General features: G+C 42.2%; 1 long non-coding RNA gene across 1 annotated transcript; it reads right to left on the bottom strand.

The window, feature by feature from the left end:
• Nucleotides 1–5,559: 5,559 nt before the first annotated feature.
• Nucleotides 5,560–11,241, bottom strand: LOC147635891 (uncharacterized). The gene is made up of 2 exons (XR_015266452.1): nt 9,021–11,241; nt 5,560–8,990 (listed from the first exon to the last, which is right to left on the bottom strand). It is a non-coding gene; the product is annotated as an uncharacterized LOC147635891 (long non-coding RNA).
• Nucleotides 11,242–15,148: the final 3,907 nt, after the last annotated feature.

Below are 15,148 nucleotides of genomic sequence, written 5' to 3'. Positions count from 1 at the left end.
TATAAACATGCTGCACCATAATCTCTTTTACACATCTTCTGCCTTCTTTCACTCTAAAACCTTTTACTCTGCCTTTCCAGGATGTCAGGAAAGTACAAGTTGATTATTGCTTTTTGCTCTTCTTCCTGATCCTCTTGGGTTGCATTAGTACCCAAGCTCCTTTTCCCACTTCAAACATTTTCCAACTAGCATTTGCTGTTACAATATTGGAAACCTCTATGCTTGAAATCTGTGTGACAGGCCTTCGTGGGCAAAGATATGTTTCGTACATCAACAGAGTCTTCACCATCTAAACCCACCGAACGTTTTCTAATGCTGCGTCCATTGTTTCTGGGTGCCATCTCAGGCTACGAATCTAACACACCCCTAATAGAAACCAACACAAAAGAAAGATAGTATGATGTTAGATTTCAATTAATCTAACATTCTAAGTAATCATCACTCTAGGGGAGATTTATAGCATTATATGGTAGTGATGTGTGTAAACACACTTAAGACCACCGGGGCACTTTTTCCCTCACTAGGAGGTTTTTTCCCCTATGTGTATGTACACCCTCTTATCTACTCATTTTGGGACGTGTACTTATATTTTGTATTTGGCACACATTTGTTTATTCTAATCTGGTAAGTTTGTGTGCTCTCAAGCTTCTCTATCTTGTGTGTGTGTGTGCATGGTTGCAACCCTAAACCTAATTCCAACAATTTTGAGATTCAATAATGCTAGGAATTTGAGTATGAGAAAAAAGCCATTTCAGTTATTTAATGGTTTTCTATCGATACTTGGGCACAGTCAATCCACCACATCTCCATTTCTGATTGCACAATATGACCAAGGGCATCTCTTATACCTTGGCTATACTCCAATGCTCTATTAATAAGAGAAATGCTTACCCTCTCCATTTTTTGTCTTGTTTGAATTTGAGCTTCACCCAACTTTAAGACAAATTTCAAATGCCCATTACATTCATTAACACTAAATCCATACAACTACACCATAGCAATTTGTACTCTTCTTAGGTTCATCCATATGTTATTAAAAACAGTATAAAAAATAGACTTTCTTTTCTATTTTTCAAATGGCATGGAGCCCTCTATATAAAAATAGTCTCCAAAGTAGTTAGGTGTTTCTAGATTCAATTGATTTTGTGCTTTGACAACATTGTGTTGTTAGAAACATGGATCCTCCCACTTCCTGGGAGGTCACCCATCCTAGTTGTGTTCCTACGCAAGCACGCTTAATTGAGGTGTTCCACAAATTAGTCTAGCCATCCATACCCCAAAACCTTAAGGTGTTAAGTGACCTCCGGTAATTCAATTTGTAGAAACCTCAACAAGATTCAAACCCAGTCTCACCATGTGAGCTGGTTCTCTCTAGGAGTGTGGATTGCATCTCCAACACCCCCCCTCAAGCCACACTTTGGTTGAGGTCTTAGATTCCAACATCATAACTTGGGCTCTGATACCATGTTGGAAACAAGGATCCTCCCACTTACTTGGAGGTTACCCATCCCAGTTGTGTTCTTGTGCAAGCGTGCTTAACTGAGGTGTTCCACAAATTGGTCTAGCCATCCAGACCCCTTAAGGTGTTAGGTGACCTTTGGTAATCCAATTTGTAAAAACCTCAACTTGCCAAGATTCAAACCCAGTCTCACCACATGAGTTGGTTCTCTCTAGAAGTGTGGATTGCATCTCCAACATGCGTAGCCTTCTAATCCAAAAGCCTTTATTTTTTGATGTCTTAAATTTTTAAACCATAATCCAGATAAAGCTCGATATCCCCTCCTACTTACACCCACTGTGTAACAGGTCTCTACAAATTGTGAAGTATCTACAAGTGAATTGATATCCTTGAGCAACTCTTTAAGAAGGTCTTCTCTTTGTATTTTGGAGAGAGCCAGAGTTCCGGAGAATGTACTTTGGGGGGGAAAGGTCTTCCTTCATTTCGAAAGCTTCCCGTTTCCACATTTTGGTTAGGACCTTGGTGTCTCTTTGGAGGCAGAAAGTTGGAAGAACTTCCCAGTGTCTGAAATCTCTTGAAGGATGAGGGAGCTGGCTTTGGCGGAACTTTTACGATGAAGGCTTTGGCAAAGTCCTTCGCCATTCTGACAGCCTCAGCCATGGATACTGGCTTGGCAGTTTTGACCAGTGTATCCAAGGGTTCATTCATTCCCTGAATGAACCTGGCCATGAGTTGCTCTTCATCTAGAGGTGGTGAATATTTGAGTAGAAGAGCAAAGGCGTGGTGATATTCCTCGATGGTTTTTCTCCCCTGCTTTAGCTCTAAGAATTCGTTCATTTTGGTTTCCAAAAATCCAAGGGGGACAAAATCTCTTTCTCAAATAGGTTTTAAGGTCAGTCCAGGACTGAGTATTTCTGTCCAGACGGTTGGTGTCACAGTGGTTCCTCCATACTACCTTGGCTGTTTCCACTATTTTCAGCCTGGCAAGAGCCATTTTGCTCCACTCATTGTAGCTTGTGACATCAAAATATTCTTCCATGGCTTCTACCCATTTCTCCACAGCCTCGCCTAGGTTCTTCCCTTCTCCTTTGAAGGGTCCTACCTTTGAAGGGTCCTACCTTTGAAGGGTCCTGGCTGAGTCCTATGAAGAGCCTTGCGAACATCAGGGTCAAGCTCGTCATCTTCAAAGAGAGGGTCTGGCTGACGGCCACGATTTCCTCATCTCATGATTCTGCCAAAATTTATATATTATTAAATTTTTATTTTGATATCATCCACGAGATCCTAAGACTTAAGAGGTTTGGAAAACAATTTCTTAAACAAGACAATGATCTTATTGGAGATCTATGACATATGTCCGATAACAGATTTTTGTTTCTCAGATCGTCTCTCAGATCGTCCATAAACAATCACTTATACAATTGGAAATTTTTCTCCAGAAAACATTTCTTTATTTATATATAAGTTGCGATATGTACATAGAGCAGCTCGGCTCTCCAGAATTCAAAATCTCCTCGGGAGACGCATATGATGATGGTACTGGTGGGCCATAGCCATGCTCTGATACAAACGTTCACTTACTGAAAAAGGAGCTATTATCTTCATACTTATCCGGTATTCCCGACCTCCCACAAGACATGACCGCATTCGCCTTTGAGCATCTCATCTCTTCCGCTTTGACTCGAACAAGTCGAGCAAGACTCGCAAGCCATTTCGAGGATTTATATTTTCCTGACCCAGCGGAGAGACAACAACATAAGTGGTTTGCAGGGCAGTATGTGCACGCCTCTTGTGACCAGCGTGCAATGTTGAGGCATAATCTCTCATTGGCAATGATTTTGTTAAAGCTGAAAATGGTACATAGTGTCATTCTATATCATTCAACGCCTCGGAATTTTAGACTTTCATGCCAAGTCTACAGACTCCTTAGTTGCATTTTTTTTCTTAATGTTGAAGTTTCTTATGGTGAAGCTACTACAAGTGAAGCCAAGATAAGGAGGATCAATGTATGTAAATTGTTGGTGCCGACTATTGGTTTCCATATTGCTTTGAGTGGTAGCTTAAGAACTTTATTGATGTATTTTTTATTCATCGTCTTATTCAAAAGTTGTACTCTATCTTCAGAATCATACATGTTTAGACCGTATATTTGAGTGACATATTATCTGGTTATTTTTTTCTTCTTTTTCTTGCCCTAGAAGTCTCAAACAAATTATTTATATGTTTCATTTGCCTTGTCCTTTCTCTCAACCCAATGGGTGTGTTTTTAAGATTTTATAATTTACCACTTAAGTACTCATTTAAATCTTCAAGAGATTTAAGTTTTCTTTCTAGCTCAGTAAGATGTGTTTGAGAATTTATCAAAGCAGTGTTTAAGTTCAAAATATGATGCACTTGTTCATTCCTAGATTGGCATAACCTTGTATAGTATCCTAAAAGACCATTTACACCATCTCCTACAAACCGGATAAGATCATGAATAGAATAAAAAGAAGGACACTTTCCAGTTGAGGGATCTTTTGGGTAGAGATTACCATCAACCCATAAGTCAATGTGTTTTTCCTCCCTTCCATTCAAAGTCGGTTTGCTTCATTTGTATCTTTCAAAGATATTTGATTTGCCCTGCGCCAGGTTGCATATTCAAGATTGAGCTTAATGAAACTTTCTTTGGGAGGGACTATCTGAATTAGACATATCCTAAGCTAAACTTCCAAAAGATGTAAATGAAAGTTGTAAAAGATTAGAATAGGTTGTTAACAAAACTTGCAGGTTCTTAAAAGATTAGAAAAAAATGTGCCATAAGCTGCTATGAAAGATTGTATTAGGGCTAGGTTATGAGCAAGAAAAGCTCGAAAAATGGCTTGGATGGAAGAATGAAATATAGCACTAAAGGCTTCTTACCAAAGTAGGCATGTTGAGGAGTCATCCCTTCATTGCCTTGGTGTAACTCCTATTCACAAAATATATGCATCAATGTGTTAAACTGCCTTGTCCTAAAAGGTATTTGGCAATGCTTTCCTCAAGCATACTACTCTGGGCCATATCCACGACCATGTGGTTTTTTCTTTCCACCACACTATTTGCTAAGGAGTATCAGAAATGTATCTCTTAATACCATGCTTCTTGCAGCAAGCATTGAGTTCATGTGACATAAACATTCCACCTTGGTTTGTCCGAAACTTTTTCATCTTTTTTCATGTCTCATTCTTGATTGTCTACTGCCATAATTTAAACTTTCCAAAATCATATGCCTTATCCTAAAGAAAATACACCTACATCTTCCTACTAAGTTCATCGATCAATAACCAAAAATAGAACCACCTAGTGCATTGGCAAGCATCTTACCACAAAGATTAGTATGTACAAGTTCTAGAGAAGACTTAACTATGTTGCTAATCTCCTGCATAAAGTGTTATCAATGTGGCTCGCTTATCATCATACAAGCTTCACATGCATCTAACATCTTTGAAAAAGCTAGTAGGTATACCACAATCCCATACTTCGATATTTCTTTTAAGACCACATAGCTTAGGTGCCCAAATCTCTCATGCCCCATAGACTTCTGGTGCCCAATCAGTCTATGCGAAAAAAGTTGATACCTTATACAAATTATTTTACCCAATGACATTGTCTCTAGCATTCAAGATGACCACGTCCAATCAAAGTGAATCCTCAGGCCACGATCCATGATGGCCGCAATACAGAGAAGGTTCATCTTGATATCTGCGTGGTACACAAAGGATATCTAACTTCTTAGTAGCACAGTTACTTGATACAAAAAAGATAGTACATGTGCCTTTTTCTGAACATTTAGCATCATTCAATAGTACCTGGATGGACTTCCATAATAGCTGTAAGGAGCTACACTAATCCTTCTAATAGGTCATGTGTCGAGATGCTCCACTATCGATGATCCATGAAACATCGAGTGCTGTAGAATAATGTGTCTTTGCATATATTTAATTACAACAAAGAGATCCGATTCACTTAGAAGATGCAACGGAAACGATAGAGGAGGGAGAGACCATATGTGGTAGCCTGAGGCCTAATGTTTTTTGTTATCTTTTGATTTTTATAGGTTTTCTTATATAGGAGTTTGTTTCTATTGTCGTCATGTACAATTGTCACTCATCTCAAGAGTGTTATTTTTATCTTACATTCAATTTGAGTTTGCCACTCCAACACTCCCCCTCAAACTCAAATTGAGTTTGAAAACTCAAACCTACTCTCTACTCCCCCTCAAACTCAAGGTGAGGTTGAGGTCTTCCACTCTCCCAACAATCTCTTGAATTTATGGAATTTCTCCCTAGCAAGTGACTTTGTAAAGATGTCAGCCACTTGATCTTCTGTGTTCACATAACACATCTCAATATCTCTCGCCGTAATCTTCTCTCTCAAAAAATGATAATGCATCTCAATGTATTTGGTGCCAGCATGAAAGATGGGATTATGAGCTAACTAGATAGAGCTCATATTGTCACTGTAAATAGGGAGTGGTATCCACATCTGCAAACCCATGTCATGAAATAGCTTCTCCATCCAAGAAGCCTCACACGCAACCTGTGACGCTTCTCTATACTTTGCCACAATGTCATACCCAATGAGCAACACATTCCACTCGTAGTCCTCCTCGTAGAGGGATCACCATCCCAATCTGAGTCTATATATAGATGAGGGATGAGTTCTTTATCATCATAGACAAGGCTTTAATTCACTATAGCATCATATACCTCATGATCCGTCTCACTGCATCCATATGTGGCTTCCTTGACTTATGCATAAACCGACTCACAATACCAACAGCATAAGACAAGTCTGGTCTCATAATAGTGAGGTATATCAGCTTACCCACAATTTGCCTATACATGGTCACATCCTCCAACTCTACTCCATGATTAAGGGTAAGCTTGCTATTTGCATCCAATGGTGTATCGATGGACTTGTTGTTCATCATTCCAAACTCCTTAAGCATGTTCAACACATACTGACGCTGGGATAGAATATACCCTATATGCGTTGCAATGACCTCAATGCCCAAAAATAACTGTAGCATGCCAAGATCCTTCATCTCAAATTCCCTGCGTAGCTCTTCCTTTGTCTCACGAATCTTGTGCTCATCATTGTCTACAAGTATCGGATCATCGACATATAGCACCAACAATATCACACTATCTCCATCTCTCTTCATGAATAGTGAAGTGTCTACATGGCTGTTTTGAAACCCAATATCCATCAGAAACTGTGACAATCTATCATACCATGCTCTTGGTGCCTACTTTAAGCCACACAATGCCTTATTCAATCGGCATACATACTCAGGATGGCCTTTGTCTATAGAGCCTTCCAGCTGGTCAATGTAGACCTCCTCTTGCAAATAACCATTTAGAAATGCATTTTTTTCGTCCATCTGGTGCAGTTCCTTTTCTAATTTGCAATGAAAGAAATGATAGTCCTGATGATTGACATTTTTGCAAAACAAGTGAAAATATTTCTTCAAAATCCACACCATAAGATTGTGTATATCCTTTTGCAACCAATCTGACCTTATATCTTCTAAGGCTCAATCTGCATTATGTTTTGCCTTATACATCCATTTGTAGCCAATAACTTTCTTGCCATGTGGAAGTGGCACTAACTCCCATGTGTCATTCTTATGCAAGGCATCAATCTCCTCATGCATAGCATCCAACCACTCTCTACGTGCAATTGCCTCTGCATATCTCTGTGGTTCCTGTACTTCAGTAACCTTCATCATGTAGGCATGGTTTTATGCTCCAAAAGACTCAATGTGAATCTGTCAAGGGCATATCTCACCCTTGCAGATCTATGTGGTTCTGAGTTTCCTCCTGACTCAGTAACCAAGTCTCCCCCTTGATTCAAGTGGGATACATGTGTATCATCATCAAACTTTCTAGCATCTTCCTTACCAACATCATTATGATATCTCAATCTGCCCTTCCATGGCAAGACTTTATGTGCAGCATTCTCTGCATCCTTATCATGCACATCAGAATTTAGGCTAAAGGTGCTTTTTTTGGGCCATAATACACATGCATCTCATCAAAATCAACATCCCTACTAGCATATATCTTCCTGCTAGTGGGGTCATAGCACCTATATGCATCTCTCTTTGTGGGGTCATAGCACCTGTATGCATCTCTCTTTGTGCTAACTCCAACAAACACAAATTTTAATGCCTTAGGTTCCAACTTTGTTCTGACCTCATCTAGCACATGTGCATAAAAATATTTTAATGTTCTTCACAGTTGGCTTTATACCAATAAAGCTCTCCTCTGGAGTAATGTCATAATGATGTGCAATAGGCATCCTAATATCCTATTAATCACAAACACTGCATAATGGCATGCATCATCCCAATTATGATCAGGCATCTGTCTCTCATACAACATCGCTCTAGAAACTTCAACAATGTGCATGTTCTTCCTCTCTGCCACACCATTTCTTTGAGGAGTATACCTGGGTGTGATTTCCCTACATATGCCATGCTGCTTCTAGTATTTGTCAAATTGCCACGAGAGGTACTCACCTCCTCCATCACACCTCAACTTCTTTATGCATCTGTTACATTGATTCTCAACCTCTACTTTAAATTCCATAAATTTGTTCATCATCTCTGATTTATGTTTCAAGAAATATGTCCATACCTTTCTGCTAAAGTCATTAATGAATGTCACATAGTATCCTATTCCACCGATACTCTGCGTCTTGGCTAGTCCCCAAATATCAGAATGTAGCAAATCCAATGGCTTCTCATGTATGTAACTTTCTCCTTTAAGTGGCTTACAGGCAAGCTTTTCCCTCTCACATGAGTCACATATACTCTCCAAATCCTATCCTTTTAGCAACAGCAAGCCTCTTACACTATGCTTGTACGCTATATCCTTAAGTCTTGGAATGTTTACATGTCCAAGTCTCTTATGCCAAAGTTCCAGATCTGTCATCTTTCCAACATAGCCACATGTAATATTCCTGGGTACCGCATTAAGGACAAACATACGTCCTACCTTCTTTCCAGTAGCTACAACCTTGTCAGGGTTGCCAAAGTCATGCACAATGCATCCATTGGGATTCGACACCACTTGCATGTTCTGCTCAACACTATTTGTCCCAATGAAACAAGGTTTTTTAGTTATGCCACGCACGCATAACACATCATGCATTTCCTTCATCTTGCCATCTGGCATAGCAATAGATACTTTCCCAACGTGGGAAGTTGTATGAGACGATCCGTCTCCTGTAGCTACATATACTAGTGCGTATGTCGCTTCCTTGCTTGCTTATGAACCACTGATCATGCGGAGTCATATGATTAGACCATCCAGAGTCCAATATACTTTGCCTGCCTTAGGCTTATGATGCTCCATCAAAAACAGCTTTTCATCCTCAGTCTCCAGAACTCGATTCCGTATAGTGTGATTCTCTATCTGTGCCACCTGCATTTCTTTGCTTTGCATAGCACTCTCTTTCCAAGTGTCCTGGTTTCCCACAGTAGTAGTAGTTGCATATGGACCTCTCACAGTAGTAGTAGTTGCATATGGACCTCTCACATGTGTGTTTCCATAACCTCCTCTTCCTGCATTTCCACCTCTATGGCCCCTATGTGCATTGAAGGTACCACGAGGTGTATAACCAGCATTCCAGTCCTCATGTCCCTGTGTTGTGTGTGCATAGCCATGTTGCTGACCAAACTGATTAGACCTACCTCTAGGTGTCCAACTAGTGTTTCCTCTCCCTTGAGGAGGACTATGACCTCTGCCTTGATTGAAGTGTGAACGGCCTGTGCCTCGGCCTCTACCAAATCTGCCGCTTCCTCTACCAGCATATAGGGCCTTTTCGTCACTCCAGTCATGTGAGGCATGTGGTGCAGGTGCTCCTGACTGACTGCTCATGCTATAATACTTTAGCAATCAACTCATCGAAATCAAGCATATTCTCTCTAGCAATGATGGAAGTTTTAAAGGCAGCAAACTTCCTATCCTTTTCCAAACCTTCCAGGCATGTGTCCACCATATCCTCATCACTTATGTCATAGGCTATGACACTCAACTGATCACAAATCTCCCGAATTCTAGTAGTATAATCAAGCACAGCCATATTAGCTTTCTTTTCCATATTGCTTAGCTCACTCTTGAGCTGCATCCTCTTGGCTCTAGACACATTTTCAAACATGGTAGCTAGCTGATTCCACATGTCACATGCAGTATTACAATGCCTAATTTGAGGCACAAGTACAGTATTCACAGTCTGTGTGATCATGCTCATAACCTTCTTATCTTCTTTTTCCATTCCTTTAAGTCAGCATCATATTTTTCCCTTGCTTTAGCAGTACGCAATGCAATACTCTCATCAACTGGTTCTTTCCCTTTGTTACTCTCTTCCTGTGATACTGGAATCCCTGACTCAGTTTCCTTTCCAATGGCCATGTTCCACAAGTCGTGACTCCAAAAACTGCTGCATGTTGAAGCTCCACGTATAGTAATCTTGCAGTTAAGCTTCTCAATCTTGGCCAACTGAACTTCAGCCATTGTGACCAGCAAATACAGTCCCAAAAAAGTATTCCAGTAGCACTAACAATCCAACAATCACCAAAAAATGCTTCACAAGCATGTATGCATTCACTAGGCATGTGTCACAAGCACCTTTTGTATCACTGGTCAGTATGCATTCTTCGGCTCCACAAATTGGCAACCAAAAATGCTCAAAAACAAGGCTTTACAAGGTCACAGGCATTTACTATTTGTACTGGCATTTTCTGCTACACTGCCACTAGCATTTCCTGCAAGCATGTGTAGGCATCTTCTTGGCATTGACCTTACTGACATCAAATGTTACACAGACATCAAATGTGGCATCCGGTGAGCTAACATTGCTCAAGTAAGTCCCAAACATTACTTCTAAGCACTGGCATCAAATCTTCACTGGCATTTTATGTTTTTTTCCACCCTTGCCTTAGAGATAGGCTTTCTAGACAGGCAGTGCTTGTGGAGCTTCTAGTTCGTACCACAGTTAACGGATGGAAAAACCCTCGTAGGGAAAGCAAGTAGACATATAGGGCTTCCTCTGTACCAAAGCGTTCCAGCTGAAAGTGTTTGTAGCTCACGGCATTAGATTAGGAACAACCATCCTGACCATTAAATTTGACCACGACTTCTTCTACAATGTTGTAGAGCTTTCCAACGCTTTAATCCCTTTGTCAATCCAATTTTTCTGGCAAAAGTTAAGTGCAAAACACTGCAGGGCTGTCAAACTGTGTAAAGTTGTCGACCTGTATAGTACTTACACACTGGTGGCCTGCAGAAGTATTATCTCCTTGATTCCTCTGGATTGTGAGTGCGCCATGATGTCCTCTTACTTCTTCTCAAAGGGTTTTGCGAATGGTTTTTTCTCAATCTCCCACACCAAGCTGATTTCTACCTGTGGGTATAGCTGCACACGGCTCTTCACAGTATGGATAAGATTAAAACTATACTTCACTTACTTGTTCTTGCTCCTCTTGTCCTTGGGCCTGGGATGCCTGAAGATCAATGCCTTGAGCTCTCCAAGCTCTGATACCAACTTAGAAGATGCAACGGAAGCAATAGAGAAGACGGGAGAGACCACATGTGGTAGCCTGAAGGCCTAACGTTTTTCTTTATCTTTTGATTTTTATGGGTTTTCTTATATAGCAGTTTGTTTCTACTGCCGTCGTGTACAATTGTCACTCATCTCAGAAGTGTATCATTTTTATGTTACAGTCAATTTGAGCTTGTCACTCCAACAAATTCTACTGATTCCTCTTTTGACGGCTTCAAAGTACCATTCTTCTGTTGTAGTAGAAAATTTTCACCATTTTCTTTTTTTTAAAGAGGGGTTACTGGAGTCCTTCTCTTTACCTTTCTTTGTGCTAGTAGCAGAAAAAGCAGAATCACAATCATCCCTACTTTTCTAACGCATCTCCTCCTCCACGAGCATGGCACTAGGCTGTGCCATGCTCTTCAAAAGAGAAGGATTCCTCACCTAAGTGGTCAATGAGGTGACCAAGCTATCATACTTTTCAAGAACAATCTTGATGCAACTTCATGTCACTACATGCTCAAACACTGAATTATGAAGTCAGAAAATGGTTGAATACAAACGAAACAAATGATCATGTTTCATGGCATGAAGATCAAACACTTTTACCTTGTACTCATTATTGAGAAATGGATACCTTTTGTTCTTCAACTCTGTTTATTGCCACAAAAACCAATGTGGTACCTTGGCACTTGTGGGAATTTGTTGTTGCAAACGTTTAAGTTCAGTGTGGGAGTGCTTGATCTTTCCCTCCATCCAACTGAAGAGTGCCTCCACTGAATCTTGTTAGTTGGGTTCTGTCTCTTTTACATGTGATTGCATGTTGTCTCTTCTTTTCTCCTTAACTTTGTCCAGCTCTTTTATCTTGGTGGGTGTAGTTGATGGTAGTGCTATCTTCAGTTCTCTATGTTGAATGGGCTTCTTTCTCCAAACCAGCTTTTGTACCTTTTTAGCATTTACTTTAGCTGGAAATTGGTCTTGTTTGCTTTTATTGTCCTTTCCTGTTATTTTGAAAGTTGTGACCACCATTTGACCTTGTACCACCATCTGACCTTCTCGATACTTGATTTGGGTAATAATAAACTACACGGTTGATCTCTATCAAAAAGCTTCTCTGATGCTAACTGATTGTCAAGGTTCTGTATTTTATCTCTATCAAAAAGCTTCTCTGATGCTAACTGATTGTCAAGGTTCTGTATTTTATCTAAATCATTGTTTCATACTAGGGTCACTAAGTCCAAGAGGTGGGTGGTGCAAGAGGCTAATCAGGAGATGAAGCACGCTACATAGACTATGGATTAGACTTAACCATAGTTTTATCATGGAGCATTAAATGGCCAACTCCAGTTATGTGGTGCATAATGGGCATCGACATCTTGTCATGCTCTAGTGAAGTATATAATTGGCAAGAAAGGCAATAACCCTTTTTGCATACGAAAGCCCATCTCATGAGTGGGGAGCATGCCCTATCATTGTTGCATGTTGACAATGAAACCAAGCCATATCACTACTACTTAGAGGTGCCTTCAAGTGTGTAGTGTGTTGGCCTTTGTCAAGAGAACAAAGTCAAATGACTATCCTTACTCTTTCTCATGTTTTTCACATGTAATAAACCAAATGAACTTGTCGGAGGGCCTACAATGTAAGGATAAAAGAGCCTACTTGGAGTCTCATAGTAAGTTCACTCCAAAAGAAATTTGGTTCAGCTATAGATTTGTAAGTGTGATTTGTGTACTTGGATTATCATAGTAAGTTGTATTTTCTCCATAGAAAAAATGATTCTATAGCTCTTCGGCAATGCTCCATAGAAAAATCGATTCTACAACTACACAAATCAAACTCACAAATCTATAGTACAATATTTACAAGAAGTATTCTTCCAAGGAAGGGTACGTTCGTTGGGCCTTTTAATTTTCAAAGAGGAAGGATACCAACTTTCCACTCACATGAAAGTGTGGTTATATTACATATATAAATACATATTAATTGTATTACATATAAGGAAAGAAACCAACTCTCCACCCACATGAAAGTGTGGTTATATTACATATATTAGTACATGCACACACATATGAATTGTGTTTACAAGAAAATGTGTATGTGCTTTTGTTATCCATTAATGGAATCCTCAGATTACAAAGCTCTGAACAGTTGCAAATTACAAAATCTAACATTACACACCATTGAACTCAATTGACTACACATTTCTAATTTCTTTGGTTGAATTGATATACTTTCTTTTTTCTTTTTTTTTTTTTCCGGAAAAAAGATCCTTCTATTAGTTAATGAGAAAACGCCATATGGCTACAAAGCTCACCTCGCAAGGAGGGATAAAACACAATGAACACCTGAGCTCCCCCCCGTGGCTGGCCGCTCTCTGGGGGGGGCTACCTAGTAATACATGAAGGAGGTGAGAAAAGCCAAACTGGCGGCCGATAGTGCCAAATGACATCCTCGTCCCTCGCGGTGAGGAAAGGGCCAGGCTGCCAAGTGCGGAGGAAAGCCTTGCGGCGCCCTCTCATGCAATCCGAGTCTCCCTGGAGTTTCCCCCACCCAGTGTCCTCTCAAGGTGTGGATGATGTCCACCCAGAGGGCCTGTATGACCTCCGCCGGTGGAGTCGTCTGGTGGTCAATGGCCTCCCTGCATCGGGCTCTCCATATGTGCCAGGCCGTCATGCTGCTGATCAACTCCCATCTCTGCCCGACCCCCTCCTGAGAGGCTGCCGAGGAGAAGTCTGGCGTCGGAACCACCGCCATCGCCCTGTTAGAGACCTGGATGGTCACACTGCCAGGAGCGTCCTCATATCCAAGTGCAGGGCCGCTATCCGTGGCCCAAGCTACCGCACCCCATGTCACCAACATCTCCCCTGGAGAACCTGCAAAAACCATCCTGAGAGCGCGCTGCCAGACCTGCTGTGCCTGTGGGCAATCCCATAAGCAGTGCCGCTGTGACTCCTGTGCATGATCGCACCGAGGGCAGGACGCTGGGTGTCTACCAAAAGCAAGCCAAGCCCCCACAGCCAATCCTCTATGCGCTGTGAGCCAGAGAAAAAGTGTCACCTTCCGGGGACGGAAGCTGGCCCAAAGGCGCTGCCAGAAGTCCCTAAGAAAGGCAGGGGAGAGCCCCTGTCGCCGCCAATGCTCGGCCGCTGCCGGGGTGCTCTCTATCCTGTGTCTCTGAATCCGCCGCCCCAGCCTCGCTGTGTACTGAAAAAAGGGAATGGCAGGGCTGGTAGGGGCCGAGTAGGGATCTCGCCAAAACCACTCCCCTGGGTCCCACTGAAGGCGAACAAGAGGCTTGCTGTCCCAAGCCCAGAGTCTCCAAGAACAATCCTCCCCTATCGAGGCCGGTGAGGGGTCTACATACCACTGTCTCTGATGAAAGCCGACCACCGGAACCCTCTGAAGGATACAACCCTGGAACCCATCCAAATCTAGTCGTGACCTCTGAAGCTGGCCACCCTCTCCCACCTCGAAAGTGAGTGGGGCGACTCTCTCCGCTGTGCCGCAGACCGCTAGGAGGATCTCATGCCGAGTAAAGACACCCATCCACTGTGGAGGTGAAGGGTCCTGTACTGGGGTCCGCCACTCCCGGGGGATGGCCGCCTCAATATCCTGTCTCATCAACTCTCTGCCCCTCATCCCACTGAGTCTCCTCTCCTGAGCCTCTGGAGGCAGCTGCTGAAAACATATCCAGTCGTCTAGGGACTAGGCTGGGCCGGAGCTCAACGGGCCCCACGACACGTGAGACCGCGAGCCAACCATATGGCCACTGGGGAGACGAATCAAGGGGTTCCAGATCAATGGCTGCCTCAGGCGCTCCTCATCGGTGCCCGGGGGAGTCTGGAAGAGTGCCGGCCTCAGATGCGCCCAGGCCCTCAGAAGGCTGGCTGCAAAACGCTCCTCGAAGCCAAGGCCCACTCCTCTGGAGCGCTGCTCCGTAAAGATCCACCTGATGCTGGGGTTCCAGGGGCCGCTAAGAGACGGAGTGCGGCTGAGCATCCTGGAAACAAGAAGCTCCTTCCACGGCTCAACACCTGGCAGGAGACCACGAACTACCAGCTTGCCAAGCAAAGCTCGGCTTTGGCAAATAGGATCTACAATGCCCAGGCCGCC

This window comes from Cibotium barometz, chromosome 8, assembly GCF_041138505.1.
Source record: "Cibotium barometz isolate CiBa-2024 chromosome 8, ASM4113850v1, whole genome shotgun sequence".
Taxonomy (NCBI): Eukaryota; Viridiplantae; Streptophyta; class Polypodiopsida; order Cyatheales; family Cibotiaceae; genus Cibotium; species Cibotium barometz.
The sequence above is the reverse complement of the archived record's forward strand: the minus strand, read 5'-3'. Positions and strand labels throughout refer to the sequence as shown.